This window comes from Asparagus officinalis, chromosome 10 (genome assembly GCF_001876935.1).
Source record: "Asparagus officinalis chromosome 10, Aspof.V1, whole genome shotgun sequence".
NCBI classification, from domain to species: domain Eukaryota; kingdom Viridiplantae; phylum Streptophyta; class Magnoliopsida; order Asparagales; family Asparagaceae; genus Asparagus; species Asparagus officinalis.
The window spans coordinates 71,545,169-71,566,696 of NC_033803.1; the positions used below are offsets into that span (position 1 = coordinate 71,545,169).

At 43.1% G+C, this 21,528-nt stretch overlaps 1 long non-coding RNA gene and 1 pseudogene across 1 annotated transcript; both read right to left on the reverse strand.

The window, feature by feature from the left end:
* LOC109825209 lies at positions 1 to 12,449 on the reverse strand. Its single transcript, XR_002242915.1, has 3 exons — positions 12,426 to 12,449; positions 11,632 to 11,753; positions 1 to 33 (listed from the first exon to the last, which is right to left on the reverse strand). It is a non-coding gene; the product is annotated as an uncharacterized LOC109825209 (long non-coding RNA).
* Positions 1 to 20,839, reverse strand: part of LOC109826910 — a 23,228-nt pseudogene extending 2,389 nt beyond the window's left edge.

Sequence of the window (21,528 nt, forward strand, 5' to 3'; positions counted from 1 at the left end):
CTTCTACCCAGCCCAGACACTCGTATGGACGACCTGCAAGATAAAACTAGCATTTGTAATGTGATTCAAAGTAGGTTTTAGTGAAGACCTTAAATAATATTAAAATGAGGATAAGCTTCAAAATCCTCATCTCGACTCCTCTGCCAGCTCCCCCCCCTTCCTCCCCCTCTTCCTCGCCAAGATCGAGTCCCCCTCCAAGTGCTTCCACCTCCAAGTCATCCAGACACTTGGCCACAATAGGAGGTTAGTGGAAACGATCGGACGGGTTCCTCATCTCGACTGGAAGCTGTGCTGAGAGGTAGTCATGTCCGGCCTTGCAAGCTATTGCCACTTCCGTTTTGCCAGTAAGGCCCTGGCGATACCCCTCAATGATCTCCTCACGGTAGGGTCCGGACTCGAGGTAGGCATTGCGGCTTTGGGTCACTGTCAGAGACTCCTATAAGTAGGCGACCTTCCCCTGAAGCTTGACGAGTGTTGCATGCTCCTCGTTTATCTAACGCTTCGCATGCGTCGCCGCCTGCTTCTCGGCCTCGACCTACACCATAACGCGGTCCCTCTCCTGGAGAGCCTCATCTAGTCTCCTGGCCTTACTGTTGTTCTCATGCAGCTCTCGCCTGAGCCTGTCGACCTCGAAAGCTCTTGGGGTTGGCGTCTCTACAGCCCGTTCCAAGTAGACCCCTCTGTCGACCCTCAGGGAAGTAACCTCCCCTAAAAGCTTGAGATATGAAGTCCGGATCTACTCCATCAGGCCGTATATCTCCTGCTCCACCAAAGTGCCTCAAACCAAGTAGCTTCGAAGGCTTAAGTGAAGGCCAACATTGGGAACCCCCTGCAAGCACTCACCCCGCGGAAGCCAGAACTGCTCAACCGCCCTCGACCGAGTTAGGCGAGAGCCAAGGATCGTCCCCCTGACATCGAGATGGTGAGCAGGTTGGTAGCGATGCTCTGGGTCAGGCTCTTGTCCATATCGAGGGCCGACCCCCGAAGTCCCAATAAGGTACTGTCTCATCCTTTCCCATTCTTCCCCCTATCTCAGTAACACAATAGGGATAGGGATACTCCAGCCCAGCGGGAGGCGTTGTCTCTTCAGCCGGCTCTTTTCGTGATGGGACGACTCACCATAATGAGCAGATGGCCCCGCTTCGCCAGCATAGGCTCTAGCCTCGGCTCCAACCTCTTCTTAGGGAGCTTCAACCTCTTCTTCTAGAGTCAGCTCGTTCAGATGGATGACGTCGATCTCGACCACCTCGACTGTGGCCTAAGGCACTTTCTCTTCATCCCTTTGTGGCCGCCTCCTTCGCCTATGGACGAGTCCTCGGTTATCTCGGCCTTCATAGGGTATAAATCGAGGTGGAGACGCTTTTCGGGCCTTGATGATGGCCCTTCCTGGGGTCGGTCAAAGGAGCGGACGTCGCCATCGCCGCTTCCGCTGTTCCTAAAATCAGGGCCGAAGCCTTCTCCTGGTCATTGGCGAATGGAGGCACGACATACACGTTGACAACCCGCAAGACGGAGTTGTCAAGTAGATGCTCGACTCGGCGAGAGCCAGCATACGCCTTGATCTGATCTAGCACATCCCTCTCGGCGTCAAGCAGGTCGCCGGTCATTAGCCTCTCCTTATTCAGGCGAGTTCGAACAGCCCTGCTCTAAGTTGTCCCCCACGACCCAGACGAATTTCTCCTTTCAGTCCTTATGCGAGTCAGGAAGACCAGTTATAAGCTTGTACTTCCCCCACCATTTGAAAATGGAAGTGGGGTTCATTCTGGTTCACCTTCACAGTCACCAAGCAGCCCAAGACTCGCAAGAATGGTTTTATTGCCAACAAATGACAAATCACCACGAACCCCACCAAGGTTGTGATGGCGTTCGGCTTCATCTGGGCCGGCATTACCCCTAGCATCGTGAAAACTTGCTGGAGGAAAGGGTGTAGGGGTAGCCGCAGGCCAAATTTCAAATACCTCAAATAGAGCAGACCCCGATCTGGCCCAAGATCATATACGATCTCCGACCTTGTCAGGGTCATCAGCTTATACTCTCGAGGGATATCAAACCTCCCGTGGAGCGTCCTCTTCTGCGCCTGGGTCACCTTGGAGTGGATCTCCGTCAGAAGAGCTCGTCGGTCTACAGGATCTGATGTCATCATAGAATGTTGAAATGATCACCGAAAAAAGATGAACGGGAAAGATCTTGAGTTCTCTAAAGGGAATTTTAAAAGATAATAACTGTCATCTCCATCGCCCTGGTTCTACATATAGGCAGCTGAATCTACAACTGCCAGAATTTAAACGGTCAGATCAAGCTTTGGCTAACGGCCAAGATTAATTCTCAGAATCTGAAGCGACACCTCAATGATTGAGGTGCAGCCCCCTCACCTCGAATAGCCCGCAATCTGCCAAGAAAAAAGAAGCTGTGGCAGTCAAAAAGAATGTGTGATGACGTCAGCCACGTAAAATCTAAAGAGACTTTTCAATTCTCTCATTTAATGCACACACACGTCCGTCCAAAACTATTCTCATTTCACTCGAATTCAGGCCAAGCCGACTCCAAGTAAAATGGGCCAACTGTTATGATGTTCTCAGTCGCCAAAGTACGGCCCTTTGCTAGCAACGGACAGGTGTCCCCTTACAAGCACCGCTCAAACCAGATTGACTGTCAAAATTATCAAGGATCTCGACTTAGCCGACCCGCCGAGTCGACATCCCCTCGACTCGAAGGGTGATACTTGTCGATCCTCTTATCGAAGACGACTCGCTATGAACCCACTCGACCAGTTATTTGACGCATCGCGAGGTCAACTCGAAAGATGTTACTTTTCGACCAAGTTAAAGGACGACTTCAACCTCTAACCTCTCCCGCTGACAGCACGTCGACGTCACATTTAATGCTTGGTAGGTGCCATCATACCTCTAACCCCGATAGTCTTTATGACACATTAGGCCACGTCGGCACTGCCATGCACCCAATCACTTCGCATTAAATGTTAAGATATGATCTCTTCACTCGCCGACCGACACGTGTAAAGTAGGTGTTGACGCAGCAACCACGCCATAACTATTTGCCGTCATTTTGTGTTTGTATGTAGGGAAAAATTGCAAAGAAAAGAACAAAGAAAATTGATTTGTATTCCTTTGTTTCTGATTACAATTTGATTACAAAAGAGAAGAGAACGAATTTGATTCTCTCCTTTGTTTAAAACCGGGTTCTTCACGGTGGCGATGGAATGCCTCCTTCGATTGCTCGCGTCGAATTTGCTCTCCGTTGACGATCCGACCGTCTTCTATCTCGTGGGAACGATGAACTTCTGTGGAAAGTTTTATAAGTAACTCTTCAACGAGTTTAAGAACTCTGAACGAGTTAGAACTCTGTTAATAGAGTTGTTAGAACCGATAATTGATGAACGCGAGGGTCGCTCGCGTTTTGGTTTGTTGTAGCTTAGAGACGCGGGGGTCGGTGTTGGCTGGACCCCTACGAACGCGAGGGTGACTTGGAAACGCGGGGGTCGCTTGCATTTCCAGAATTGTAACGCGGGGATGACATCCGCGTTTCAGAAGGAGCTTTTTGACTTGTAACTTCTTCTGTGAAGCGTTGCTGTTTGTGGAAAATTTTGCAGTAAAAGAAACGAAGGAAAATTGATTTGTATTCCTTTAATCTCGATTACAATTAGATTTCCTGATTACAAAAGAGAGGAGAATGATCTGGATTCTCCCCTTTGTTTAATTCTGGGTTCTTCACGGTGGCGATGGAGTGCCTCCCTCGAATGCTCGCGTCGAGTTTGCTCTCCGTTGACGATCCGATGTCTTGTTTCACTGGAACATGGTCTTCTCCTCACGATTTGACGTTGTAGAGAACTTGCGTGGCAAGTTTGAAACTCTGGACGAGTTGATAACTCTGGACGAGTTGGAAACTCTTGAAAAAGAGTTGATTTGAACCGAGAATCGGTTCTCAAGGTTGGCATCTTGTTGGAAGCTGCGTTTGGCGGCTTGGAAGCTGCGTTTGGCAGCGGATGGAAGCTGCGTTTGGTAGCGATATAGAGTTGCGTCTGGCAGCGCTTGGAGCTGCGTTGAGCAGCGGTTGGAGCTGCGTTGAGCTGCGGTTGATAGTTGCGTTGGGCAGCGGTATAGAGATACGTTAGGTAGCGGTATAGAGCTGCACTGGGCAGCGGTTGGAGCTGCGTTGAGCAGCGGTTGGAGCTGCGTTGAGCAGCGGTTTGAGCTGCGTTGAGCTACGGTATGAGCTGCGTTGAGCTGCGTTCGTGGCTATGAACGCGATGCGTCTTGATGCTGGTGTGCGGGGAGGACTTCCACAGTTTGATTTGAAGAGACCGTCGATTTGTAGTCTCTTTCTGTCGAAGCGTTGCAAAGATCGTCATTTTGTAATCTTTGCTTTAGCTCTCTGATATATGAGAGTCGTCAGATTGTAACTCCCGATGTTGATTATGAAGGCTGTTTGATTAGAGCTTCGTGAAGGTCGTCAGATTGTAACCTTCAACGATCTACGTGAAAGTCTTCAAATTGTAGCCTTCTGGAAGTCGTCAGATTGTAACTTCCATCATCGGTGTTTGATGAGGATCAGCTATCTATTGTGATTTTTAGACAGCCTACAGAACCCCTTCCAAAGTTTTCGAAAGTTCGCGGTTGACTGGGACGAATTTTCGGAATACTTTGGATCTCAAATTGTAGTCTTCTGGAAGTCGTCAGATTGTAACTTCCATCATCGGTGTTTGATGGGGATCAGCTATCTATTGTGATTTTTAGACAGCCTACAGAACCCCCTCCAAAGTTTTCGAAAGTTCGCGGTTGACTGGGACGAATTTTCGGAATACTTTGGATCTCAACTCTGATCTTGGAGCTGTTGATTCCTTGTGGTAAAGGATTTGTTCTCTGCACTTGCTTCGAAGGCATCATGGTTGAAGGGATTTGCCACAGTGGCTTCCGTGCATTTTTGACTAAGTCTTTGAGACTTGTCTTTGGCTCATCTGTTTTAAGTCTCGGCTCACATCCATTAAGCTGATGGACCTGCAAACGTGCATAGGATTTTTGGCAAACCCTCAGCCATCAACGGATTTGATAAGCCTTTACCGACTACCGTTTGAGTCGGGCTAGCATGTGGATTGTCTAAGTCCGTTCCACATGTAACGTTGTGCTAAGAGAATGAACCCTCTTAGACTTGATGCTATGATTTTGAATACATAGACTTTGTCATTTTCACGGGAAAAGACTAACCGGCAACGCGTGTTAGGCGTAGGCTTATCTCTAATTAGGGATCGAGATAAATTCCCCCATGCGTGAAAGGCATGGATTTTGGTGCTACGATGTTGAATACGTAGACTTTGTCGTTATTTCTTCCTGTGTTACTTGAAACACTGAAAGAAAGTTGGAAATGCCAGAGGTGTAATATTAACTTGGCATGAATTTTCACTTAGAGTAAAATTCAGAAATTTTCTTTATTATCAAAACACTGAAAGAAAGTTGGAAGCGCCAGAGGTGTAATATTAACTTGGCATGAATTTTCACTTAGAGTGAAATTCAGAAATTTTCTTTATTATCACTAATAATTCCAGAAAATAATTAATCCGTTGGGGATTTTATAATGACAACTTGCTATTCTTGTTGAAAAAGGATTAACAAGTTCATTGGGGGGTTTTACTGTTAGAGGTGTGATGTTAACCTAACAGTATTTTTATGGACCTATCGCTCCATTGACGAGAGTCGATAAGTGAAAAGTGTTGCGATCGGAGCAATTTTGAGGACCTATCGCTCTATCATCCTATTGATGAGGATTGATAAGTAGGTTTTTGTCAGAGGTGTGATGTTAACGTGACAAGATTGTGTTGCGATTGGAGCAACTTTGTGAACTTATCATCCTATTAAAGAGGATTGATAAGTGGATTGTCAGAGGTTTGGTGTTAACGTGACAAGATTGTGTTGCGATGGGAACAACTTTGTGGACTTATAATCCTATTGACGAGGATTGATAAGTGGATTTTGTCAGAGGTTTAGTGTTAACATGACAGGATTTGTGTTGCGATTGGAGCAACATTGAGGACTTATCATCCTATTGAAGAGGATTGATAAGTTAATTTGTCAGAGGTATGGTGTTAACGTGACAAGAGAATGTTGCGATCGGAGCAACTTTGAGGACTTATCGCTCTATTGGGGAGGATTAATAAGTGAATTGTCAGAGGTATGGTGTTAACATGACAAGAGAATGTTGCGATCGGAGCAACTTTGTGAACTTATCATCCTATTGACGAGGATTGATAAGTGGGTTTTGTCAGAGGTTTAGTGTTAACGTGACAGGATTTGTGTTACGATTGGAGCAACTTTGTGGACTTATCATCCTATTGAAGATGATTGATAAGTGAATTTGTCAGAGGTATGGTGTTAACGTGACAAGAGAATGTGTACTTGTGACTTGCACAAGATTTTAGGAATTAGCTTCTCGCTGGGGAAATTTGCTAGGTGAGTTTATCATCAGGAGCGATGAGTTCTGATACCTGTGATTTGAACAAGATTTTGAAGACTTAGTGTCTTGCTGGGGAAGATTGAGATTTGAGCAATTTCGGAGACCTATCATCCTATTGACGAGGATTGATAAGTTGATTGTCAGAGGTGTATTGTTAACGTGACAAATTAGGAGTGATGCAAGCTGCATTCATATACTCTGTGGGATGATGATCATCAGAAGTGTAATGTTAACTCGACGATGTGAAAGATTCGTTACTCTTAATCCAGTGGATTCCAAGTAACCAACCCCCAGTCTTGATTAAGACTTAGCAGGGGAATAAAAAAAGGTAGACAAGGCACATCACCTAGTGGGGCACTATCCATGAAGTCGGAATAGAGGCACATCACCTGATAGGCCATTATCTGATGAGTTTGACTATCAGAGGTAACTGTTAACGTGATAGTTTTGTGGACCCGTCATCCTACTTGAAGAGGATTGGTGGAGGAATTTGGAGGAAAAGGACTATCAGAGGTGACGGTTAACGTGATAGTTTTGGTGGACCCGCCATCCTACTGAAGAGGATTGGTGGGGGAATTTGGGGGGAAAGGACTATCAGAGGTATCTTGTTAACTTGATAATTGTTGGACCTGCCATCTTACTGAAGAGGATTGGCTTCAGTGGTTGTAGTATCTTCCCCTTTTGACTGAGAAGATTGGGCTTGGTCCGATTACTCAGGAGAAGATTGGGCTTGGTCCGATTGCTCAGGAGAAGATTGGGCTTCGTCCGATTGCTCAAGTGGATCCTGCCTACTTTGTTCTTCAGCTTTGATCCTGACAATAATCTTTTGAGCCTGTTCGCCTTGAGAGATTAGTTGTCTCCAAGAACGACATTCTGCAACCCTCATTTGTGCTAGAAGGTTGGTCTGTAAGTTGTGTCGACAGGTCTCTACTAAGGTAGATTGTGTCATATCTGACGAACACCGAAGAGCCATGGTTCGGAACCTCTTGACGAAGGCTTTGACGGACTCCCTTTTCTTCTGTTTAGTAGCGAGAAGGGTATGGATGGAGACTTCTGTATCATCTTCAAAGAATCTTGATAGGAAGAGTCTCTCTAGATCTGTCCACTTTTGGATACATCCCACAGGAAGTTTCCTGAACCATTCAAAGGCAACTCCCTTGAGGGTGCCAATGAATAATCGAGCCAGTATGGCGTCGTTTGATATCACATTCCCAGTCTGTGACTTGAAATGATAGATATGTTGGTTCGGTGATCCCGTGCCGTCAAAAATTTGTAGCGTCGGGACTTCGAATTTTGGAGGATAAGGGACTGCATCCCATTCGACAGGATAGGGTCTGATAACTCCCTCGTCTTGGAGCTCGCTTCTGTTAGCAATGACATTGAGGCGGGCTTCTAATTCTTCCATTTTGGCAGATTGGAGATTCTGCTCGTTCTCAGTCTCTCTTCCTTCATCAGAGGAAGATCATCAACCACTTTTTCCTTCCCTTTGCTTGTGTGAGGTCGGGATGAAGACATTTTTTCTCTCCGGGAGGATTCTTGCCTAGGTGGCAACTCTGTCTTCTGAGATTTAGCCTTGTCTGCGACGAGTTGAGTCAACAGGTCTAGGAGTTCATTGAGGGTCTTCTGCTGTGATTTGAGCATGGCGTCTTGCTCATCAACCCTCTTTGAAAGATCTTCAGAATGTTCTGCCATGTGGGTGAAGCTCTCATGCCCAATGAAAAAGCTTGATGATTGAGACTCCGCAATGGCTGAGTGTTCATCGTCGGAATTGGTTCCTCTGGCTAAACTTCGATAGTTGACAGAGGGAATGGCTCCCGTTCGAGTCCGAGTATGTTGATAAACCCCTTCAAACTCGTCTGTGATTTCTCTGACGGTCAGTGAACGCCTTGTCTCAGAGTCATTAGAACTAGGACCTGAGATTTTCCCTCTGCCGATCACATTGATAGTGACCTCGGGATATTCGGTCTCTGGAGACTTCTTCCTGTGAGAACGTCGTTGTTGGTTGGGCAAGGCAACATGCATTAATTGGTCGAACACCAATTGTTTGGCCGCAAATGAACAACATTGACATCCCGAGAGGACCGTAGGAATCAGCCGTTCACATTGGAATGAACGAATGATTTGTTGCATCGGTCTTTCTCTCGATATGAACTCTCTCAAATCTATTGTAAAGATTCGAGGAGAATTACTCACTGATCGTGAGGTTTGAATTGGAACCCCCAGTCCATGATTGGACAGGACTGGCTCTTGGTGAACATGGATCTGGTTGCGATGCCTTGAATCCATGGACTTTTTATATCCGCCCCTCAATCTAGTTACGCTACGCAGAGTATTCGGGGGTCCATGTGGCGGCGCGCCCCTGGCCAGGGGGTCCGGGGGGGATGGAATACCCCCCGGCGGGGTTCGGGACAGCGCCCCGAAGCTCCACTGTATACACCAGGTTCTATATTGGGTTTTGTCACCCGAACGCATGCCTGAGCTCCAGGTGTTGCTGGTGAAACGCAGTTCTGAGGCCTGCGTTCAGTCTTATTCACACAGAGCCTATGTTTGGGCTCATGGACGCGAGGCTTGCGTTCTGAAGCAGAAACGCAGAGCACATGGTTGCGTTTAGTCTTCCTTAGGCGGTTCAGCTGCAATTGGAGCAGTTGGAGTTTTAGTCTCTTTGGAGACTTTGTGGATCTTGCGCATAGCCTTGGGGCTAAGGGGTCCGGAGGAGAGGGCCTCCTCGAACTTGGCTTGATCAAACTCAACAATAAGAGTTTCGACGGTTGTTCCAATAAGATGAACGTCGGATTGCGCCACCACTTCTTCGTTAGAGAAGCTCTTCCCCAGCGGAGTCGCCATCTTTTGTTTGTGGAAAATTTTACAGTAAAAAAAACGAAGGAAAATTGATTTGTATTCCTTTAATCTCGATTACAATTGATTTACTGATTACAAAAGAGAAGAGAATGATCTGGATTCTCCCCTTTGTTTAATTCTGGGTTCTTCACGGTGTCGATGGAGTGCCTCCCTCGAATGCTCGCGTTGAGTTTGCTCTCCGTTGACGATCCGATGTCTTGTTTCACTGGAACATGGTCTTCTCCTCACGATTTGACGTTGTAGAGAACTTGCGTGGCAAGTTTGAAACTCTGGACGAGTTGATAACTTTGAATGAGTTGGAAACTCTTGAAAAAGAGTTGATTTGAACCGAGAATCGGTTCTCAAGCCAAGGATGAAGAAGCTCTTGTTGCAGATCTCCCAAGCTCCAGAAATGCTCTAAGGATCCTGTTGACGAGCCAAGAAGTTCCAACAGACCCCCCCCGAACTGAATTGATTTTTAGTTATTTATAGGGGATTAAGGGGTGTAACCACCTCCTTAATTCGCTCCTAAGTGGGGCTAATGGGATGTAACCGCCCCTTAAATCACTCCTGAGTGGAGTTATGATCCCCTCAGATCATGGGAAACGGTTTTAAAACCGTTCAGCTCGTGTTTGAACGAGTCAAACGCAGATCCTGCATTCTGGCAGTGTCTGGAAGCTTGAACGCAGTGATTGGAAGCTGCGTTTGCAGCGGATGAAAGCTGCGTTTGGCAGTAAATTCTGCGTTCAAACGCAGTGTCTGGAAGCTTGAACGCATCGTCTGGAAGCTCGGACGCAGCAATTAGAAGCTGCGTTTGCAGCGTTGGAATCTACGTCTGAGCTGCGTTTGCAGCGATTTGGAAGCTGCGTCTGGCGGTGATTTGAGCTGCGTTTGGCGGCGATTTGAGCTGCGTTTGGCAGTGATTTGAGTTGTGTCTGGCAGCGGTTTGAGCTGCGCCTGGCAGCGGTTTGAGCTGCGTCTGGCAGCGGTATAGAGCCGCGTTGGGCATCGATTGGAGCTGCGTTGGGCAGCGATTGGAGTTGCGTCTGGGCTGTGTTCGTGGCCATGAATGTGGCGCATCTTGATGCTGGTACGCGGGAAGGACTTCCACGTCTTGATTTGAAGAGACCGTCGATTTATAGTCTCTTTCTATCGAAGTTTTGCAAAGATCGTCATTTTGTAATCTTTACTTTAGCTCTTTGATATGCAAGAGTCGTCAGATTGTAACTCTCGATGTTGATTGTGAAGGCTGTTAAACTAGAGCTCTCATCGGTTGCCGTGAAGGTCGTCAGATTGTAACATTCAGCGATCTACGTGAAAGTCTTCAAATTATAGCCTTCTGAAAGTCGTCAGATTGTAACTTCCATCATCAGTGTTTGATGAGGATCAGCTATCTATTGTGATTTTTAGACAGCCTACAGTTGCGAGGACCGTTGTTCAGTAATCCTAGCTTTAGCTGTTGTGGGGTGTGAAAGTCGTCAGATTGTAACTTTCACTGTAGAATGTGAAGACTGCTGAATAGAGTTTTCGTCAGTTGTCGGAAGTGTCGTTGAATTGTAACTCTTCTCGATCTATGTGAAAAGTCCTCGATTTGCCGCTTTCGATTGTCGACCCGAAAGCTATTTGATTGTAGCTTTCGTTGTGGGAGCTTGACGGGAATCAACATCCATAGTGTTTTGAAGATGAATATTTGCCCACAACTCTCTACCAAGCAACTCACTAACTTTCGATTGTCGGCGCGAAAGCTATTTGATTGTAGCTTTCGTTGTAAGAACTTGACGGGAATCAACATCCATAGTGTTTTTAGATGAATATTTGCCCACAGCTCTCTACCAAGCAACTCACCAACCAATAATATTAATCATGTTGTTGTCGCAACCATCAAGATCAATCATTTCAGAAATGAGGCCGTGCTTGTAACGATTGTAGGATTGCGAATACAGTGATTAGACAGCCGTCTGATTGTGACTTCCATCGTAGGAGCTTGATAGAGATCAGCTATCCATTGTGATTTTTAGACAGCCTACAGTGTTCTGCTGAAGTGATCGTTCTATACTTACACCATCAGTATAAAAAGAGGTACTATTCCTAATATCAAGGCAAGTAATCTCTGAGAATTCCACTACACTATACTTAAGAACTCAAGCAGTTCTTCATTATCTCACTTAAGTTCATCAATTGACTTGATCGCCGGAGGAACCACGAGAGAACCAGTCTCCGTCCTCTCACGACCTGATATTTGTGCAGGCTTCAGCTACTTAACTCAAAACTAGATACTCGGAGAAGTGAGCGGCCCCTAATCAACCTCACCCTCATCTCATATATTACCTGTTTCGTTATTTAACATCAACAAAGTATGTGCGCACTCTCCAGCCTTTGTCATAAGCTAGTGTATGGCGATCTTTCTGGAACAGAGTGTTAATTCTTGTTATCTCCCTATCCCATGAATCCTGACAATTAATATAAACATAATTAGCTCTTAGACACGAACGTGGAAAATATATGGCACAGGTTAAAGTTTGCAAGACTGTTATATCTGTCTTAGAATATGCAATATGCTCATAAAGTCAGGATCAACTAACATGAATACGGAAGAAAAAATTGCCTGAACCAAAGCATCCAACACGTCCCTCATTACATACGTAAACAAGCCGTGTGCTACAAGTTAAAAGAGTATTACATTTACGACCGTATACCCTAGTTAGGTTGTGTAACCCTCCTTAGGTTGTGTATCACACTAAATGTGCAAGTAGATACAAAAGACAGATTAGTTTGAAAAGAGAAGCAATATTAAAAAAAAATATGCATATAATAAGAATACAGAGGGACGAATATATGTCCCAGGCTCTCTCAAAAAGGATAAAGAAAAAAAATCCGTTTAGCCAACCTTAGAATATGACTTCAAATATTGGTTCATGTCAAAGTCAAGGCCTTAATTAAAAAAATACATCAAAAAATAAACAAGATACTTAAAACAATATATGGAATAAATATATACCAGTATAGTCTCTCCAAAAAGGAAAAATTGTTTTAGCCAAACTCTTCAGTATAACCTCTACTACTGATATGACACCAACAAGAACAACAACATAACTACATCACAAAACAAGTAAAAGATTTACCTCAAGATCTTCAAGGGTTAATCATCTATTTTGTGACCTTAAGATCTTCAAGGGTTAATCATCTATTTTGTGACTGGGCTTCCTGCCTCTTCAAGGCACATTCAGCCCAAACACGCTGTGAATCAATAAATTCACTCTCCCATGGCTGTAAACAAAAATTAGAAACTTTATAATATGAAGATAAAGACCAGAAAACAATAACACGAGACAGATATGTGAAGAGAAATTGAAATAATCCACCTGAATGTAACGATAAAGATTTGGAATAAGGTGATCCTCCTCATGGCTCATACCACTTCGAAAGTGTGTCACCCCAACATCTGTCTGCTGGCTATACCAGAGATCACTCTGTGGAATCAATATGTGACCCATGGACAACATGCCAAGACCTCCTATCTCCTTTGGTGTATAAAAAATAACTGGAGGAAACCTGTCAAGGTGTCATTAAGGGGGGGTTATTCATTGGGCTAATTTTGGGGATAATGGGAGAAAAGTTGGAACACCACTTTTTGGTGTTATTCATTGGGGTAATTGGGGCTGGATTCACTTGGTTGGTGTTATTGGTTTGTGGGGATAATTTGGGGACAAATTCCCCACTTCCCCCAAAATTACCCCACCTATATAACCCCCCTCAGCCCCACCCCCAAAATTTTACCCCATATTGCTTCCTGGAACAAGAAAGGGGGACAAATTCCCCACTTCCGTTCTCGAGCTCGAGCAAACGCCCTCCTCCTCTCCTCCTCTTGGAACCTCATCCTCTCCATCCGCTCGCCGTCTCCTCCTTCGTCTCCGGCTTCCTCAAGTCGCACCACTTCTTCTCAATCTCCTCTATTGATCCAAATACTCTCCCTTCATTCAATCAAATCTCTTTCCCCTATCATGAGTCAGTCTCTCCTCTCTCCACCTTCCATCCCCATCAAGCACAAGTTCTCCACAAAACCCTCCTCTTCTTTTCCAATCCCTCCCCCAAAATTCTCTCCTTTGAGAAGAAATTTCCATTCTAAAGTGGCCGCTGACTCGAAAGTACTCGAAAGTGGTCGCTGACTACACTGGTCCGATTACAGCGGCCGAGCTTCTCAAGGTTGTCGAAAGTGCTGCCAAGGCCAGAGCTGAGGTAACCCATGATTGCTCCTTTTTCTTATAGGTTTTATATGGTTTTTTTGTTGAATTAGTTAGACCCATTTCTAGTGTTGCTTTAATTGGTGCAAAATTTGAGAGGGGTTGTGAATATATTTTGGGGTTGTATGTTTGAACAATTTTATTTATTTTAATGGTAGTTGGGAAATTGTGTTGTTGAAAAAGATTATCTGATAAATGTGATTTGGTTTCGTATGAAATTCTTGGCTGGGATCATAGAATTAAAATATGTAATACAATTGAGTTATAAATATGTAATACTATTATTTATAATCATTTGATGTTATATCAAGTTAAACTTGAACTTAATTGAGCTATAAATATAATATTATAAAAAGATGTCATACAAATTGTCCCACTCAAATTGCCCCATTATCCCATTTTACCCTATTTTATCCCACTCAAATTATCCCATTGGGTAAAATTACCCCATTGGAACAATTTTACCCATTATCCCCAAATTACCCCAATGAATAACCCCCCCTAAGGAAATATATGAGAACCATCATGGTAATTTTTGTCATTTTCATGGAAACATAGTTGCCATGAAATATACTACCTGCTAGGCATCTTTGAGTTCAATCCAATCTTAATACGAGTCTGAATCTTGTTTTCACACTTAACAAGCAGACGCAACAGCTCTTGGGCATGAACAGTAGCTTCACAAAAGTATGTCATAAGCCCTGGGCAGAAGGTAAAACAGGGGAAATAATCAGAATGGTTTGTGTACGTATGCAATTGTCAGGTTATATATAATAACTCAAATCAGCAAATACCAAATTAAGATGTAAAACTATTAAATACCAATAAGAGCTGCATTCCATTTGTTGACAATTTTAGTAAATGACGTTGATCCTGATGACATAAGAATCTGCCTTGCACGATTCTCAAACACCTTCATGTGCTCATCATCGACACGTAGAAAGGCTATTGCAGTTCTCTCTTTGGTCTGTTCATTCTGCAGATTCCAAACACCATCCTTTGTATTGCTAAATGCCTCTTGAGTCATCCTTACCTTCGGCAGTATGCGAACCTCAAAACCACACCTAGAATAGCAAGAGATTCAAGTAATAAAATGGTAAGAGATGGTACTAAGCATATTAGTGCACATGCAATACAAATAAACGAGGGAAGAAACTAAACAAGCATGGATAACGATGACCTCAAAGCAGAAAAGCAAAAGAAAAATAACACGCAAGGAAAAATGAGGCAAAAAAGCTGCAAGAATTATTTCTGTGCATAATAATAATAACTTGTCTGTGTATACTAATAACGATGATGATGATGATGATGATGACGACGATCCTAATAAGTAAAAAGGGCATGCATGTCTGAGGAAATACCCAGGGAATAGCAAAGAAAAGGAAAAAGGATGGACCATAACAATATATTGAGAAGAATAAAAGAATTTCAGTTTTTGGTTCTCATCAAATAATATACCTTTGAGATAATGCGATTAACATAAGAAGATAGTTTGCTTTCTATAATATCCAGAAGTTGAAGCGCATCAATGTGAAGTTTCAAAGCTCTTAATAAAGGGAAAAAGAATAAAAAATCAAATTCGGAAAATATGAACATGGACAGATGAGTAATCATTTGTACTTATTCAGAATTAGGGTCCTACATTATTGCTTCCTGACATGATAACATCGACAGCTTAATATGTAATCCCTTGTCACTGTCCCTTCTGGGAATGAAGCCACAAGCACCCAAGCACAAGTCTTAAGAGTAGAGCATTAGTAGTGATACCCAACCAACGAAGTTAATTAACTAAGGATGCGTCACATGAGTTGCCAACAAATGTGTAAAGCGTGTAGATTGAATCCTTGCTAGTTATTAGCAACCCCATAACTTTATATGTTGCCTATAGACCAAGCCTTAAAACCAGATTGGTCTAATAAAACAAAGAAAAACTTAAAATCTTTGTCATAAACTATGATGAAAGATTTGAGATGCAAGAAAATTGTACGCACATGCTGAAAAGCAAGTTGGCATTGTCTTTGCTGTAAACAGATACAAAGCCGTTCTCCCACTCTAATGTTGTGATGCTTCGAGGCAAGCGATTTTTCATATCCCAGAAAACACTTCTACCCAGGTTGACTGCAAGATTATAAACATAAGTTAAAGCTGGTCTTCCAGAATTTTTTTTTTCTTGGAAAGCTAGCTCAGAGCAAAAATCAGCTTGGCAACACGAAATAAAAAGTTTAGTGAGATGAAAATTACCATCATGCTTCACGAGCCTCGTTCTTGCATCTCTCGGCCAGCATTTCTTGTTATTATATCACACCATATTTTCATTATTAGGATCCAGATGTTCCGACAGATATCGCTGAATGAGATCGCGTGCCTCTTCATGGGTGAAGCGGAAAAGAATGTGGACCGTCAATATATCGTGAGTATAACCTAATGGGGTGCCTAGTTTCTATTTTGGTGTCTGCATAAGTAATAAACTCATTTGGCATCAGAGGTGGCCCGCAATTTCACTGGATCGAGTTAACCTAAGAAGCAAGAGGTCAAGCACAAGCCCGTAATACTGAACTACACATGAAGCAAATTGCAAACCACGGATGAGTTATGAGTTTGTGTGACTCATATCCTTGTAAGATAACACCACATTGTTCTTGGCGGTTACATAGTCTGCAATGTTGTCATCAAGGACCAACCGCAAAAGCCTGGAGTCTGCAATGTTGTCATCAATGATGTAAGTTTGCTATCACCATGTTACAGTAAATAATTATTGTTTACATCATCTACAAGACTAAGCATTACCTATTTAACATGGTTAAATCAATCTTCTCAAAGAACTTCTCGAATTTTGTTTGGAGCATCACAACACACTGACCATCACTTGTATCCCATATGCCCTGTAAGTTATTGATACCTTGGCACCATTTATATACAAGAAGAGGTGGTGGTTCTGAATTAGCCGGTTTAATCCAATTGGGGAAAAGATGTCTCTTGTCACCTTCATACCATAGATACTGATCAAGATATGCATCAGTGATTTTCTCAAGAGGCTCTATTTCATATACCGGAATCAGGTAGCTGTACAAATACATTAACTCAATCCCAACCTGGAAAAGATTCAGAAAATTAACTATGGAAAACCAAACTGAGAGTGGGAACTTCAAAAAAGGACTCCTGGACTAAATTAAGCTTACTTCTTTGAAGGCACGTTGTTTGAGCAAATGCCGCTTTATCCTTGATAAAGCCTCATGAGGGTTGTCATAAGCCTGTTTTATAAGACCTAATTCTTCCCTTTGTAACCGATTCAACCTCACTGCCACGCTGTAAGATTCTTTCAACCTTTCCAAGGCAAGGATGAGTAGTTTGGTATCATGCTTGTATGACAGCAGAGGAAAAGGTATAGGAGAGAATTTTCTTGATTCTAGCCAATGTACAGTTGTTGTGTAAATGGCAACAGCTTCCTCAGAAGTAACGTATGGACCATCTTTCAAATAATTGTGTTGTCTTTCCTACAAGAAAGATTGGACATGACAAGATAAGATGTAGCAGACTTTGAAAAAGAGTACCTCCCAAATAATGTCTCAAAGGATTCATTTTAGCGCAAACTTAGGAAATACTAATAAGTTATAGCTTGTGATAAAATAAAAAATAGTGGCACATGCATGAAACATCTCCTTATATAGTACTATATTGTACTTTGTGTTTAATGGAAAATTTATTACCTGCTCAGCCTTTAACCACAGATGAGTTAATCTTCCTAGATTCTTCCGACAAACAGTCTTATCAACTGTTCCCCTTCGGATACGCTCACGATTGTAGTGTGCAACATTGGTCCACCAATCTGCCTTAGACTTTACATAGCGAAGGATCATGTTTTCAATGGGGACTGGCACCCAGGAACCTGCAAAGAGCTAAATATGAGACAACAGAACAGTTTATAACAAAAAGAACACGCAAGTGAGTAACTAATTGTGTCTTTGTACCTTCCAAGGGATATTTGCTTTCCAGCACCGCCAAGCTTCGCTGAGATGCTGGAGTATTGTTCTAGCTATGTTTTGTTTGATGCCCTCTGCAAAAAAGAACTAAACATCTCAATTTGCGGTTTATAGTGCTTATAGACTTCGAATTAAATAGAGAATAAATTATCCAGCAATATTTAATAATCATGCAACAGCAGGGCATTACACTTAATTTCAACATAGTTACCATGCAGGAACAAATAATTGGAACTTAACCCTGTATGACAAGATATTGAACTTAATGCAACTTGAGTAGCTATCTTTACCTGGCATTGCATCAAGGACATCATGCATGACAGCAGCTCGAAGTTCTAAATCAAAATGACTCTCTACCTTTGCTTTGTAACAGTTTTAGCAACTCCCTTGGAATGGCGACCTTCAAACTGTTGAGCAAGCAAATTGCCAAGCCATCTTTCCAACAAAGGTACAATACCACGAAGAAAAAATAACCAGACTCTCCACATGGGTGCCCAAAATCCACAACCAGGTCCCTTCCCCACAGGGCCTGTATTGAAACGGTAGTAAATTAAATGCTTCAAATCTTTGCACATTCTGATTTGTCGCATCAGCCTATACTTGTAACAGTACATTCCAGTCAACTGGCCAACATGTGAAAATGTATACTGCAGACCATCAGCTAATTGAAATGCATCCACAGTACCCAAGTGGAACTGAATGTTTGCATCAACAACAAGCTTTGTCAAACGCAAAATTTCATGGCAAAGATGAAAAGCATTTCCAAACCGTGACTTCTTGCGTTCTTTAGTTGTTAGAGTCTTCACAGGTTTCAGATTGAAATTGTAGTCAAGATGAAGATAGTTGAGATTTTCCGGTGAATCAAAAGATTCAGCATGTTATAACCCTGCTTACATACTTGGAGACCTGCTTCTGCCCAATCCAGTTCTGTAGTCTGGAAAAGCTTTGTAGCCTGAAGAGATCTAAAGAGATGTTTCTTCTTTTGTGCCATTGGAGGTCTGTGGTGCAACTCATTCAGTACAAAACACTTTAATAGCTTTTGATAGCTGACACGAACTTTAACTGGATATAAAGGAGGGCTGCAAATGAATTGAAATTAACACAATGTGACAAATAAGTATTAGCTTAAAAATAGTTCTCACTATAACGAGAGTTTTCAATTAAAGCATAAAAAGAGTCATAAGAGTAGGACTTACCAGTGCTCCTTGAACCACTCTGATACAAGAGGAAATTCTTCAGCACAGCGCATCCGACCGGATCTCATGTTGAAAGGACGAGGAGCAAATAACAGTGAAATACCTGCAGATGTTGTGTCAGTATATAGTTTGTGTGCTCTCCAACAGAGGTTCTACCCCCTCTGGCAGAAAAAATCATCCTCAGCATTCTCAGCATAAGCTTTCTTCTCACGTCAGTCCACCTTGTTAATGGAAGTTAAAGGATTAATTAGGGGATCATAGTAGAATGCAGGTAGATCAGGATCTTCCGCTTGTATGTACATTATCACTAGTGTGTGATATATGCCAAGTTTTACTTTCCTTGGCCGATTATTGTATAGATGAGTTCTGTATTCTGTGCTGAGAGACTGACGAATAATAAGTTTGTTGATGTCATTAAACTCATTCCAGTCCTCATCTCCCTTCTCCATATCTCGGTACAATGGTTCAAACTTCGGACCTCCTGCAAAACATACAAGCAGTGCTAGTTGAGCCAAAGCGCAATGTGCATCCATCTTTTACAGAGCAAAATAACTTCATCTGCTGAATATTAAATAGCAGTGCTGACAGTGGATCTAAATATTATTATTGTTTATCTCATAAATTAACATGACCCATCAAATTTCCAGTTCAAATATAACGTCAGAAGCCAGTAATAGCAGATCTTATTATGTTAGCCCTGCAGCTAGATCATACAACAACAACAACAACATCCAAAGCTCTCTGATTGCAACAGCTTCATGAATACATAAGCATTTATTGAAATGGGTTATCAAGACATTTTTTTATTGAAATTGCTGCAGTTATGGTATTAAATCATGCAATGTCTCAGAGTGAACTCAAATTTAATCATCAAAAAGGTGATATCAAATGAAAGTGAAGGGCAAGAAGCATACCAGGTATGCACATGTTTAATGCTTTAGCAGTGAAGAAGGATTCCATGTCAAACAAGTAGAAATAGTTGCGATCAATCAAATCTGTAAGTAGCTGTCCTGCAAGCCTATGAAGAGCCGCCATAATTGGAAGTGAGACTGTGAGAGGTGCCATTTCCTGTAGCTAGGACCATTTATTAGCTTTATTTTACAAGAGGTTTGTGATCATAAAACCAGTTGCACACAGCAGAGTCCTCTTCCTCATCTAACTCCAACTGCATTGCCTCCAATGGATCAACATCTAGCAAATTGTCCGCATAATCCAGAGGAGGTTCCTCATCATCAAAAGGTGGAAACCTCATTCTTTTGAAGTGTTTCCTATCCCTTTTTTCTCTCCGCATCATGATCCACATTGTACGCCACTGTAAAGCATGATGAGAACAACAGATCAACTTTTTGAAAGAATGTCCACATAACACAAACAAGGTCCACAAATTCCAAAGAAAATATTCACTCATATACATACTTAATCACTGGTATTTAAGATCATAATGCATGGTCTTGAAGGCAATTAACTGCACAACCAAAGCCCATCATTTGCTGTTATGCCAAGGATTCCAACCATCATAACAAACAAGAACATGGGAAATGAACATACTTTTCGACATTATAAATCACTTGTAGTAGAAACAAAGCTAATAGTAGATAGTCGCTGCAATCTTACCTGTGCCAACTATATGGGTTCAACAACCCGAGGTATCTCATTTATGAAAGTGATTGCACCAGTAATGTGATATAGGATTTTCACATTGCGAACCTACAAAGCAATTAAAAACAACAATAAGATTTCGCCCGACCAAGCCACCTACATTCGGAGGCGGCCCATCAGCTTAAACAATAAAAGAAATTTACTTGTTCCCATGGCATAGGCATGTTCTCAAGCAGCTTGTAGACCGCATGAGGAACAAACTTCAGAGCACCAAGGTATACACGCTTGTCGTGTCGGTACTTCTTCGACGACGTGTCTCCGTGATCCCTGAAGTTAAGAGCCAAAAAGTTCATTAGCAACCAGTTTAACCTAGCAATTTGATCCTGCACTACCTAAATTAGGGGTTTTTTGCCTGAAAGCTCTCAAATTTTGGAGAGTTGCCTGATGATCTTTCGCACGTGCTTGGGGGGCATGTCCTTCTGAGTCTCGACGAACCCAAACTTCCTCTTTTCGCCGTACCTCTTCGGCGGGGACGCTCTATCGATGGCCGAGGAGGAGCCATCTGCCGGGCCGGCCCAGTCGTCCGCGCGCTATTAGGGCGGACGAACGACGAGGCGTTCCACATTGCGGGATTAATTTTGGCGATGGACGATTTCTAGGGTTTTTGGGGACATCGAGGGTTTTGAGAGGGAAATAAAATGGAGGAGGAAAATAATAAAACAAAAAGGGAAAAATGTGTCCAGACCTCAAAAGCAGAAAATTTATGTGACGAGGTCACTCATAGTTTCCCTCATGTGGATCAGCCTCTTAAAATGTGACATTTTGTACTGTAGTTTCTTTTTAACAATTATTACATGCCAACTAAGCTAAAATCCCCAAATTATTCTTATCTTTCTCCTCAATCCCTCAAACTAGCTCTCTCTCTCCTCTCTCTCTCAAGCTCTTAAGCTTCATTCCTGCACGCGACTACGCCCTTCACGATGACGTCAGGCTCTCATCTCCCCCCCCCCTGCCCGCGACTACGCCCTTCACGACGACGTCGGGCTCCAGATCCGCGCCCTAGCTCGCGAGTTGGGCCCTCGAGTTCCCAACCACTTCCCCTCCTCTCCTTCGCCCTGCCTCGTCGCCGTTACTTGCCGCCGCTCCCCGCCTCGCTCTTGACTACGCAGGAGTTCGCCACCGTCACTAACTGCCTTGCCCTCGAGTTCG